This window comes from Callospermophilus lateralis, chromosome 10 (genome assembly GCF_048772815.1).
Source record: "Callospermophilus lateralis isolate mCalLat2 chromosome 10, mCalLat2.hap1, whole genome shotgun sequence".
Lineage (NCBI taxonomy): Eukaryota > Metazoa > Chordata > Mammalia > Rodentia > Sciuridae > Callospermophilus > Callospermophilus lateralis.
Window position 1 is genome coordinate 8,991,566 of NC_135314.1, and position 12,004 is coordinate 9,003,569.

Below are 12,004 nucleotides of genomic sequence, written 5' to 3' on the forward strand. Positions count from 1 at the left end.
TCCGCCCAAATGCCAATCTTATTCTGAAAGTTTCTTATTTAGGGGGTTGGAAATATTTATCCTTTATCCTTTCGGGCATTGGTGTTTATAGTCATAAAAAATCAATATTTAAAATGATTTCTATTCCATCCAGGAATCATGTTTAAACTGGACACTGTGGTCAGTCAGGTTGATATACAGAACTAGCTTTCACAGCTGGTAAAAATGGTGGAGACCACATCAAATCAGGTTGTTTATGCTCAACCAGGCAAGCAAAGCAATAGGGGACCTCTCGTGAAGACACGGTGGCAGTACCTGGACCCTCACTGATGTATTTTTTCTGAAGCATCTTGTTTCTGTAAAGATCTGGTTTCCCATTGTCGGGAGGAGATGAGAGATCCCCATTATAGCAGTGGCTTGAACTATGGAATAAGACTGATCTCTCCTCTGGCCCCTCTTAGCTTTGCAATGTTATAATATTAATCTTGCCAGTCTCCAACAAAATGGACATAACAATACCACCTGCTGAGCTGGCTGTAGGGAACCCATCACATAATATATGTGTTTCAGTGATGTGTGACATATAAATGTCACACATTTTTTTTCAAATGTTGGTGATGATTATTAGTACTGATTGCAAATAAAAGCATTCTGGGAGCCATTTCCCTTCTAAGTAAGCATTACCTAGCACACATCTGTCCCCTAGAGAAAAATATTCTTCGGTAGCCAGGACTCAATGCCATTCGTCTGTGTCTTCTTATTTGTTTGTTTCGTAAGTCTTGGTTGCGCTAATGGAGAGAGCCAATGGAGATGTTTTCACATACGCCACTCAAGATAAAAGCCTCCCTCAGTGTCTTCTCCTCCCTCTCATTAAAGTCCTCCTCACCCATCCAGGCTATCAGTGGTCTTTATAGCCATTGCCACTCTACCCAGGTCAGCCATTGCTGAGACAACTTGAGTTTGGCAGGAGAAATGGGAACTTCAGTGTCGTATTCTTACCTCGCTGCCCCTTGTCTGCCTTTGCTTCTTGGCTCTGATGTGAATATATCGAGACACCAGGTTAGGAGGCGGTAGAAGTCGATGAAACTCGAGTTCCACACAAAGCTGGAGGCCCTGGGCTGACAGGGGCTCAGAAGCATTGTCTGCCAGCAGGATAGTAAATGCATCAAAAAAAAAAAAAAAAAAAAAAGAAGAAGAAGAAAAACAAATTTTAAACCCAGCTTCAGCCGTTTTACCACACAGTAATTGGACACAGGGAAACTTAGTCCTGGCACCTGGCCGTGGAGGTAATTACCCTCCTCCTTCTCCCGGGAGCATAATAGGCGCATTGTTTGACTGGTGAGTGGCGAGGGAGTGCAATCAGAGAGCCAGAGACGGCAGGAAAACAAGGGAAGGTGTGGCCTTTGATGTGTTTCCAGGCCCCGGGTCGGGGACCTGGGCTGTGAGAAATCAGCATGTCAGAGATCTTTGTCTTGTCACCTGGGAAGACACTTCTAACCTTGCAGGTCCTCGCCTTTATCTACACAGCACCCATCCCATCCGCTCAGCAGCTTGACTTTCTAGACACACCTCACTAGCCAAAGCAAGATGGGATCGCTGTGGGCCGAGATGACTCGGGTGGACGCAGGGGCTGGGTGCTGCTGCTTCCCACTGAGGCTTAGCAGACACTTTTCCAGAAAGTTCTTTTGGTGTGAGTGAAACGATGCCAAACATTTTTAGCCAAGGACGTGGTATCCCAAGACTTGAGTTCCCATGCAGTTGTCTATGCACTTATCCCAGAAGCATTCCCTGGGGTCGCTCTCCTAGGCCAGTCCTGAAGACGCCGTCAATAAAGCCATTGTCTATCTGGAAAGGGAATCACGTGCTTATGACAATACAAAAATGGTAGAAAATAGTGCACACCACAAAATACATAAAAGTCAGAAGAGAAAGAACCAGGAGGGAGACTTTTCCCCTCGGATGGGGATGGCAGGAGATCAGACAAGTCATGATGAAGGAGAAACCATTAGAGATGGGCCTGGAAGATTAGGGTGGGGTTTGAAATTCTGATGCAGAGGTTAAAGGCATTAAAATCAAAGGTGTGCAGCTTTTCTTCACTTTTCCTTACTCGAACTGAGTTACAAGTTTACTGTATGTATTATAACAGTGAATTCTAAATTTTAACTATAGAATTCAGGAACGTTCCTTATTTAGAGGATTGGAAAAATTCCTTGTCACTTATCCTTTTGGACATTCATGTTTATAGTCATAAAAAATCAATATTTATAATTATTTTTAAAACTTTGATTATGTATCATGGTCTTGAGCCTTCAGTTACAGGCACTCTATTAGATATTGAGAGATCACTGGAACAACCCAGACCCAGGACAAGGAAGCACTAGGACTATCTAGATGTCCAAGTCGGATGCTGTTCAGAATTAGGTGGAGGAGGACAGGGAATTTCCATTTGTAATCACAGGTTTTTTTGCTTTTTTTTTTTTTTGAATCCCAATTTGCTTTTGATTTCTATGTCACATACCCTACTCCAGGTGTTACCCAATATTCTAAATTCATTTTCTCACCAAGGGGGGTCTACTTACCAGGCAGGTTTACATGCATGCTGACTAAATGTAAAATCGAGAGGGTCCTACCCAGGCCCCAGGAGCCTTCCTAGACTTTCATCTTAATTGTTTGCTATTCATACACAAAGAGGTTCAATAGAACTGAGTGCACTGATTAAAGGTTCCTTTAAAGTCATTATAATATGGCTTCACAATCGGTTCTGTAACTTGAATGCAAGCTTTTATGCTCCGTCATTGTGCACTTAATACACCACTCCGATTTATTCTCTCTCAACGACTTGTCCTTAACAGGTGGTGGGGAGCACAGCTCACAGGCTGCCATTTTGGTGACCAAAAAAAGAAAGAAAATGAGCACCATCTGGCAAATGGGATGGTTCAGTGTATAGGAAACTTACAGGATTCCGCTTAACAGATCCTTTTTCCAATAAACTTCTTAAATTTGGAGAACTTCTAAATCAACACCAAAATTTCAGGGTTGGTTAAGAGAGGGCCCCTATACCTTTGTCCAGGACCCTCCATGTCAACATCTCACATCACAGTGGTACTTTCTTTACCACTAAGAAACCACCTTTGGCACGTTACTCTCAACTGGGCTCCGGCTCCTCTAACAGCTTTTCCCATTAAGGTCTTTGCTGTTTCAAGAGCCAATCGCAGGTCCACAGGGCATTTTTTTTTTTTTTTTTTTTTTGGCATGTCCTGCCAGTTTCCACTGATAGGTGACCATCTCTTGGTTGTTCCTTACTCTCCATGACTTTGAGTGTGTTAAGGAGTCCTGGCCTAGTATCCTGCAGAGTGACCCTTGATCTATATCGGCCTGTTGCTTTGCTCATGGGTTAGGAGATCTGGGAAAGAGTGGGGCAGGATGAGCACCTGAGGAGATACATGATGACCACACAGCATCACAGGTGATTTTGACTTTCATCACTTAGTTAATGTAGCAATTGGGGGAATCATCCACTGTAAAAGATTATCAAATTGTCAGTACTTTCCCTTGTCATACTCTGTCTTTGAGAGTACGTTGCTGAGCTGTGCCCACCACCAAGGTTGGTGATGATGGCAACAGATCCCAACTCCTGCAGGGAAAGGATCTGCACATATTACCTGAAATTCTTCCATAATGAGGATGTGTTCCTTGTCTTCCTCTATCTCTTCATTCAGTCATTTTGGAGTCATGGGTGTTTTATCCTGCTCTCTGGGCTGGAATCTAATCATATGTTACTTATTTTGTTACTCAGTCTGTATCTGATGTAACAACTGGAAGCCCTTTCAGGTTTTCCCCTTAGCCCTCTGGTATGCACCAGTCCTTCTTGCTATCTATTCATTCTCTTACCTTCCAAGTACTGACAAATGTTCCTAAAACACCTTGTACTCCACAACCTCTCCTGTAAATGCAGAAGTTTTCTCCAAGGCATTCTAACAGATACTTTTAAACTTATTAATGAAAAGGGAAAGAGGATATTCTCAAATATGGTAACATGGAAACCAGTCTTGAAAGTTAGGAAGGATTCCTCCTTTCCCAGTATCGAAGATTAAACACCCAAGAAATGCTAAGGCAGAAGCGAAAAGTAAATTTTATTTAAGAAACAGAACAGAGAGAGGGAAAGGGAGGCTCCTCCAGAGAGGAGGGAGTCCAGAGCTGGTGCCTGAGGAAGTTGGGGGTGTCTTGCTCCTTTGATAGATTTCAGGTGTCCTTTCTTCTCATGCCCCATCCCCTCACCCTCCCTATGGGACCAAAAGTGACCAAAGGGCAGGAAGAGAACCTCAGCGGGTGACTGCTTGTGTTGGACAGTGGGATCCTTCTCCTCCCTGGAGGCTGGTAGCAATCCGGTGGTGGGGAGTCTAGCTACCCATTTCCTTTTCTTTGACAATCAGCTACCTGTCCTCACCATCATCTGATAAACACATTTCTTTAAAACTTTCTATTAGCTAAAGGACTTTCAAAATGTATAAAGGTTCATCAGCATTTGCTGAGACGTAAAGTTCTATGTGCTCTGATTCTTCTCAGTAAATCCAGGACTGAGCTGACCATCAAAGTCGGCTGCAGCTATGGGCATGAGACACATGTGATCACAGGTCAAGCTGGACCCCTGTCCTTTGTAGTCACCCGTGATCTTTCCCATCAGAGACAAGCACCAACACACCCTATTTCTCCAATCAGTACTTATTTTAATAAGCTTCAGATTCTACATTTTATTCTTAACTTTAAAATGTTTTATATCACTATATGATTTTCAAAAATCTCATTTTAGTGGCATAATATTTTACCACATGGAGGTTCCATGATTTAAGTGTTTTCTAAAAGCAACACATCTCTATATTGTGGATTTTTATTTTTATACTGCAATAAACTACTCTGTGGTGGAATGATTTTATACATGTGTCTTTATCTCTGATTAATCTCATATGATAGATTCCTGAAAGAAGAAATCAAAGAAGATTAACCATTTTATGCTCTTAATATTTACTGAGAAGTTATTTCTTAAAGAGATTAATTCCAATTTATGCTCTCAGCGGCAGAGCATGTGACTGATCCCTTATCAACATTAATTATTACTGGGAAAATTATTTTAATCATCTTTTGAACAACAAATTAACAACCCTTATTAAGAGAATAAAGATATAAAAACAGGAATAAATCTTGAATTAACATGATATCATCTTATATTTTAATTGGTGAATAGTAGAACATCTATTTGGCTGACAAATGGCTATGATTAAAGTTGAACAATACTTTAATTACAATAGGCCCAATATAAAAATAGCAACCTTTGATCCTGAAGTCCTTGTAATCTTGCTACCTGTCCACTGAATATCAACTTCCAGTAATTCATTCTCTCTCTCTCTCTCTTTCTCTCTCTCTCTCCCTCAGACACAGACACGCACATGTAGTATTTGTATGATTGGTTTATTTTTAAAGGAAACTGAATTTTTATGTAATTAAAAAAGGATACACAGATAATAAAAACATGAGAACAACATAAGTCAGTAACTTAGAACCTGATACAAAGTTTTAGATCTGGAAGAGCAATACAGTTTAAGATAATGGAACTATTCTCGTTTCCTAGAAAAAACCATTTTTTTCTTATGAATGGATTTCAAAATCTTAATGTATAAAATTTAGATTTTATACTTTCTGTGAAGGGGAATTCCATGCTATGGTTGCCATCATGGAAATCATCTCTAAAAATTAATAATAGAGATTTTATACTTTGCTTATGAAACAAAAGCGATTTCAAGTTCCCCATAAATGGTCATGATTCATGGACAAGACTAAAACCAGAAATGTGAGAGACTTCGGAGTATTTCCCTCACACAAGTCAGTTTCATAGGTTTCTGTGGTCTAATTACAAAGACCTGTGACTTGTATGAAAGTCACCTACAAACACACACACACACACACACACACACACACACACACACAGCTGTTAAAACAAAACTTGACAACAGTATTCAACCACAAAATCCACAGTTGCTAAAACCAAGACAGCTCCAGTTATTCAACCATAGAAATGCAGAATCATTAAACCACAGTATACAATGCATATAACTGGAAATATTCATTTAATATTTACATTCATAAGAGTTCATTGAAAAGTGATGATTTTTATACCCCCCCCCCCCGGCTTCCTGGAAGATGGCCTACCACAGAGACCCCAGACCCGACGGAGTATCACTGATGCAGAGCTGGGGTAGGTTGGTGGGCCGGTTCTTCGGTGATGTGAGCTTTTTCAGACTTCTTCCAGATACCTTGGGACTTGTCAATAATTTTATGCAATATGATGATCTAGTTAGGTGCAGTGACTCTAACAAGAAAGATCGTTTTGCTGTGAACGCTGAATCTTGCCTGAAGAGAAAGAGTTTATGGTGGAAGATCTCAAAACAGATGGGGGGCCCCAGACAGTGCTCTCTGACCGTGTTGCTGTGTCCTTGGTTTGGTGTCTCTAAAGTAACTGTCTATAGACTGGGGGTGACTGTCCAGCTGGCCAAATTTGTGTTGACTGTATAGACATTAACTAAATAATGTCCTGTACTCAGTGCCAAATATGAGACTTGACATATGGTTTATTTACCCTTATAGGTGCTAAGTAAATGAATGAAAAGATGAATAATGTAGTAGCCATCTATCAATGTGGAGCAAACTCTGTGGCTTCAAACAACACCCATTTACCATCCAGAAGTTTCTGGGGGCCAGGACTTTGGCACACTTGGCTGGCTACTCTGGTTTGGGGTCTCACAGGCGGAGTGAGGGTATTTCCTGGAGCTGTGGTCTCATCTGAGGAAAAAGATCCACTTCCAAGTTTATCTTCTTGGTGGCAGAGTTCAAGTCCTCCCGACCTTAGACTTATTCTCATTGAGGGTGTCAGCTGGAGGCCCCAGCTGACTAAAGACTGCTCTGGGCTGCTGTCCCTTGTTCCTTGGTGTGCAGCGTTCCCTAGTGTGGCTACTTGCCATCTCAAAGCCAGTGAGAGAGACAGACAGACAGACTCCAGCAGGTGGCTGATAGAGTCCTAGGCAATACCATCACCTACCCCACGCAGCCTGCCATTGTTACCACATCCTATTGGTTGACAGCATGTCACAGGTGCAGTCCACACTGAACAGGGAGGGGTTATACCAGGACATCAATACCTGGAGGGCCACAGGGCTCCCCTAAGACTCAGATGAATTGGGGGTATAAAATGTCAGTGTTGACAAGAATGACTCTGTGCCTTCCTAAAGGAAATTGGAATGGGTGCAGCTCTTGAATAATGCATATTTTTTAATTGCATAAAGCACCTAAGTGTCCCTTTATCAAGATCTTGATATTTTGTAATCCATACAATCCAAAATACATTTGACTTGTCAATAGAGAGTCATGTTTTCAAGCTGTGGATGCCTCTTTAAGGAATACCGACTGGATGGGCTAATCTGATGAGTGTCAATGATGAACTGTATCGATAATAGAAATAGCAACAATGGAAATACACTATAGAAACTTGTTTACTGAGTATCCACTTTTCGCCAGGCACTGTGCCAAGTATACACAAGTGCTAGTTGCACGTATGTTAGAATTCCAGCCATGGACCCAGTCCTACAAGGTCGCACACAGAGGCGAGCAAGGGTCACCCCCTGACTCTAATCCCCAGCCACACTTGCTTGGCTCAGCGAGGTCATAAGTCTGAGGGGGCTGGGGCTGAGTCTTCTTGCAACAGCGTGGGGCACACAGCAAACGGTTGGGCAGATTCCTGGGTTCTCCCTAGAGTTCGCAGGGCCACAAAGAGAGCTTGGCTGTCTAACGGTGGCAGGCGGGGCTGACAACGTACCATGAAGGTAAGTGACATGCTGGAGAGGCAGGAAGCAAACCCACAAGGAAAATGAGGAACCAGAAATGGACCCAACAGAATCTAATGCCTCTTCTTTCAACAAATACGAACCGAGTGTTTACAACATCCTAGACTCTCTGCTGGGTGTTAGGAGAGGGAGAGTGGATAAGAGACAGGTCCCAGCCTTTGCAGAGGTCGGTTCTACTAGAGAAGACACAAATCCAAATAATGAAAATAAAACTATTGATATAATCTGTTAAAGCTAAACATATGCCTATGCTACAACCCGGCCATGTCTGGGCAAATACCCAACACCAGAGGTGTGGTCCTGTGTCCTTCCACCGGCACATGCAAGGATGTCCTTAGCAGAAATCCAGAGTAACTAAAAATTGGAAATGACCCAAATGTCTGTCACCAAAAGAATGGAGAAGTGAGTAGTGCTATGATCACACGGCTGGGCATCACGTAGTCTAGAGAAGGACTGATTTCTTGGCACAGCTACTTGATGAATCTGAAAGCATTCTGCTCAAGAGGCCACACACAGGAGAGTACGTGCTGTGAAGTTCAAGAGCAGACAAAACTGATCCGTGGTGAGCGAATCAGACAGCAGTTACCTCTGGAACTGGGGGAAAAGCCTGTGGGATGGAAGGAAAAGGATACAGGGTGGTCCTGGGGTTCTAGGAGTGTTCATTTCTTAGCCTGGGTGGTGGTTACGCAGTAAATGAATGTAAATTAGTAAAGGTAAAGGTATGTAAAATTAGTGCACCTTATTGTACTACGTCATACTGTGATGAATGTAACGTAGATAAAAATAGCTCCAAATTGTGTTTTCCGAAAGGGGGGAAAATGTAGGACTGAAATTGGGAAGAACATGGAGCCACAGCCTGCTCTAAGCCAAAGGGCCTGTCCAGGCTTCCTTGAAGCACCATTTCTGCTGAGACATAAGGGAGTTCAAGAAGCCTGCTATGGGAAGATGGGGCAGAAATGCAGTCCAGGCAGAGGGCACTGCGTGCAAAGGCCCTGTGGTGGAGATGAGCTAAGCTGGAAATGTAGCTTCAAATTAATAATCAAGAAGTGGCCTTAGAGGAGAGCAGGGAAGTGAGCAGGGATGGGGCCATTCAGGGCCTTGGAAGCCACAGCAAGAGCTTTAGGTTTTACCCTAAGTGCCCTGGGAAACCACGGGGAGGTTTTAAATGGGAAAGGAGATGAGCTCATCTGCAGTTTGACAAGTGTTCGCTCTGGCTGCAGGACGGGGTGGAGCTAGGAGGGCAGGGTGCAGGGTGAGCCCTGGAGGGGAGGGTCCTGGGTGGGCAGGGGAGAGTCGGACCTGGCCTCAGCCGCACTGCTGGGGAGTTAAGGGTGGGAAGAGGGATCTGGCTGAACCGCGTGCTTGCTGCAGCGTGGAAGACAGAGAGCGGGTGGGAGTGGGGACCGGGCGAGTGTGGTTAGTCTGCTTTGGACATTTCAGTTTTGAGAAGTCTGTGCTCCCGTGGAGGAGTGGAGTGCATTAGCCGGAGCTCAGCGGGAACCACCGCCATTAAGAGGGTCTGGGCGTCCCAGGGTGAAGATGCCCTCCCCGTGGGGGCAGGGGGGAGGAGGCAGGGCATCCAGCAGAGCAGGGGAGGACAAGGGTGGGCTTTATCCCGGCAGCCGGGGCCTGTGTCATCTAAAGGGCCCCAGGACAAACCCCCTAGGCTCACTCTGAGGGTCTTGGGATGCTGTAACCCTGGGTGTAGCCCCTCCACTGCCCATCAGCTTTTCATTCTTAAAATAAGAGAAAGCAACTTCAAAAGAATACTGCCTCATTTGCATTTGATGCCTATTCCACTGGACACTCCCTTAATTCCAAAGGGTGAGCTCCAAAGCCCGGAACAAAGGCAGAATCTGGGTATAGTTTATATCAAACGTGAAAAAGAGGCTGTGTCCTCAAGTGGGGACGCCGAAGTGACCCGTGCGTTGTCAGAACAGGCAAAGCAGAGCGCCACCCTCAGGTGCAGGTGGAGTTTGTGGGAGATGGCGGGACCCTGCCCCTGGATCAAAAGATCATCGGGAGCCGGGACCGGGGTTGTGTCAGTGGCAGAGCGTCGCCTCACATGTCCCCTCTCACGTGTGAGGCCCTGGGTTCGATCCTCAGCACCACAGAAAAATCAACAGATGAAGTAAAGGTATTGTGTCCGTCTACAACCAGAAAAAATATTAAAAATATAAAGATCAGGAGCCTGAGTGGAAGCAAAGCCAAGGCTGGTGACAGACTCCTGAAAGGCAGCCGTCGTCGGAGGGTGCAGCCCCCCCGCCCTCCCCTGTGGCCCAAGGTCAAGGGAGAGGAACAGCAGTGCCCAGCCCAGCCCCCATCAGGAGCACCACGGGCATCACCCTGGTAGGGCTTCTCCCCCTTCCTTCCTGGGGACAAAGTCGTGACTCACTTCAGCACCTTCCCAGCACCCGACGCAGATGACTTTATGCAAATCCGAGCCAACGGTCCACACTTCCTCTTGTGGGCTACCCATTAACACCCGGTTCCTTCCTCGCCCTCAGACGCCTCTGGTTCAGAGCACTCTGAGGGCTGTTGAGGCACCAGAACGGTGCAACATTGCCAAGGCCTGAGGCTCGGCGTGGAGAAAGTCCAGCCAGGAATTCCCCAAAGTGACAGCGCCGTGGAGGACACAGTCCACCTCCCCCCCCCCCCAAGTACTGGGTGAGATCCTTTTTAGTAATTATGGAAAACAGTTGGTTTCATCTTGTGTATTATATTATCCATTTGTTGAAACTCTATACACCTGGACAGCAAGATCTGGGACGGAGTTTCCTTCCGCCATACCCATTCCCACGAGCCTTTTTCTGTGTAGTTTGAATTCTAAGAAAATCAAAACAAGAAAGTAGATGCACGAAGACTTCCACTTTTTCCAGAACGTGTCCCCTGGTCCACGCATTCTTGTTACTTCTCTTCCTGGGATGGCCGTAACAAAATACCACACACCATGTTGCTTAAAACAACAAAAATGTCTTCGCTCATGATTCCGGGGCCAGAATTCTGAAATCCAGCATGAGAGGATGGGGAGAGCCCCTCCTCCATTCTGCAGCTCCTGGTGGCCCTGGATCCTTAGAGCATCCCTTGGCTTGGAGCCACATTCTGGGGTCTCTGCCTCTGTTCCCACAAGACATCCTCCCACGCATCTGGGTCCCCATTTCCCTCTTCCTGTGAGGACCCCAGTTATAACGGGATTAGGGACCATTGGAAGACCTCATCTTAACTTCATTACATCTGAGAAGACCCTTTTTCCAAATATTAACACAATCCAAGTTATAACACCCTGCGTCACTCATGTTTGGTTATAGTATAAGTTCAAATCCCCAAAAGGAAACAGAATTCAAATTTTTCTTCATGATTTACACATTGAAAATTCTACCACTAAGGTTTCCCCAAGAACAACTAATCCCACAAATTATTATTTAACAATAAATAAATGTTTTATTACTTTGAAGAAACCTCAGCAAGCTTAGCAGCTGTCACATTGACAGACATGTGCATTTACCTTCATTTACCTCTTTCAGAGAATTTAATAATCAATTTTAGTGTGCATTTGGAGTTGTCATGTACATGTGGTCAAGAATAAATTGTATTCTAGTTTTGCTCTTTTCCCTTTAGAATAAAATAAATAAAACTAAAACATCACCCAATGAAATCATCCCTTTGGACGGCCTCCACCTAACCCAGCCTCCCTTCAGTCCTCAAAGAGTCTAAGGAACAGAACACTGTTGGGTTGAAAATTTCATTGACAGAAAGGTGCAGTGGTCAAGAGCAAGGACCTTAGAGGCCAGCAGGAAGGACTGGAGTTTGGTTCTGCCACTGACTCATGGTGTGTTTTGGGTTCTGTTACTCAGTCCCCCTCAAAGATGGTAGTGAGGCTGGAGTGAGATGGTGATGCTAAGTGCTTATCCCAGGTCCTGTTACCTAGTAGGTGATCAGTAAGCACTGGCTGGTTATTAACAGCATGTAAGTAATGTCATCTTTAAAAATGCATTTTTACATTTTGAGAAAGGGTTAAGAACTCATAAGAAATGGTTTTTAAAAATTGATAAGTTTTGTTCTGCTTTGCTTTATGCAGCCACAAAAGTTGGAGACCTTGCTTTGGGTGAGATGTTAAAGTATATGACCCATCC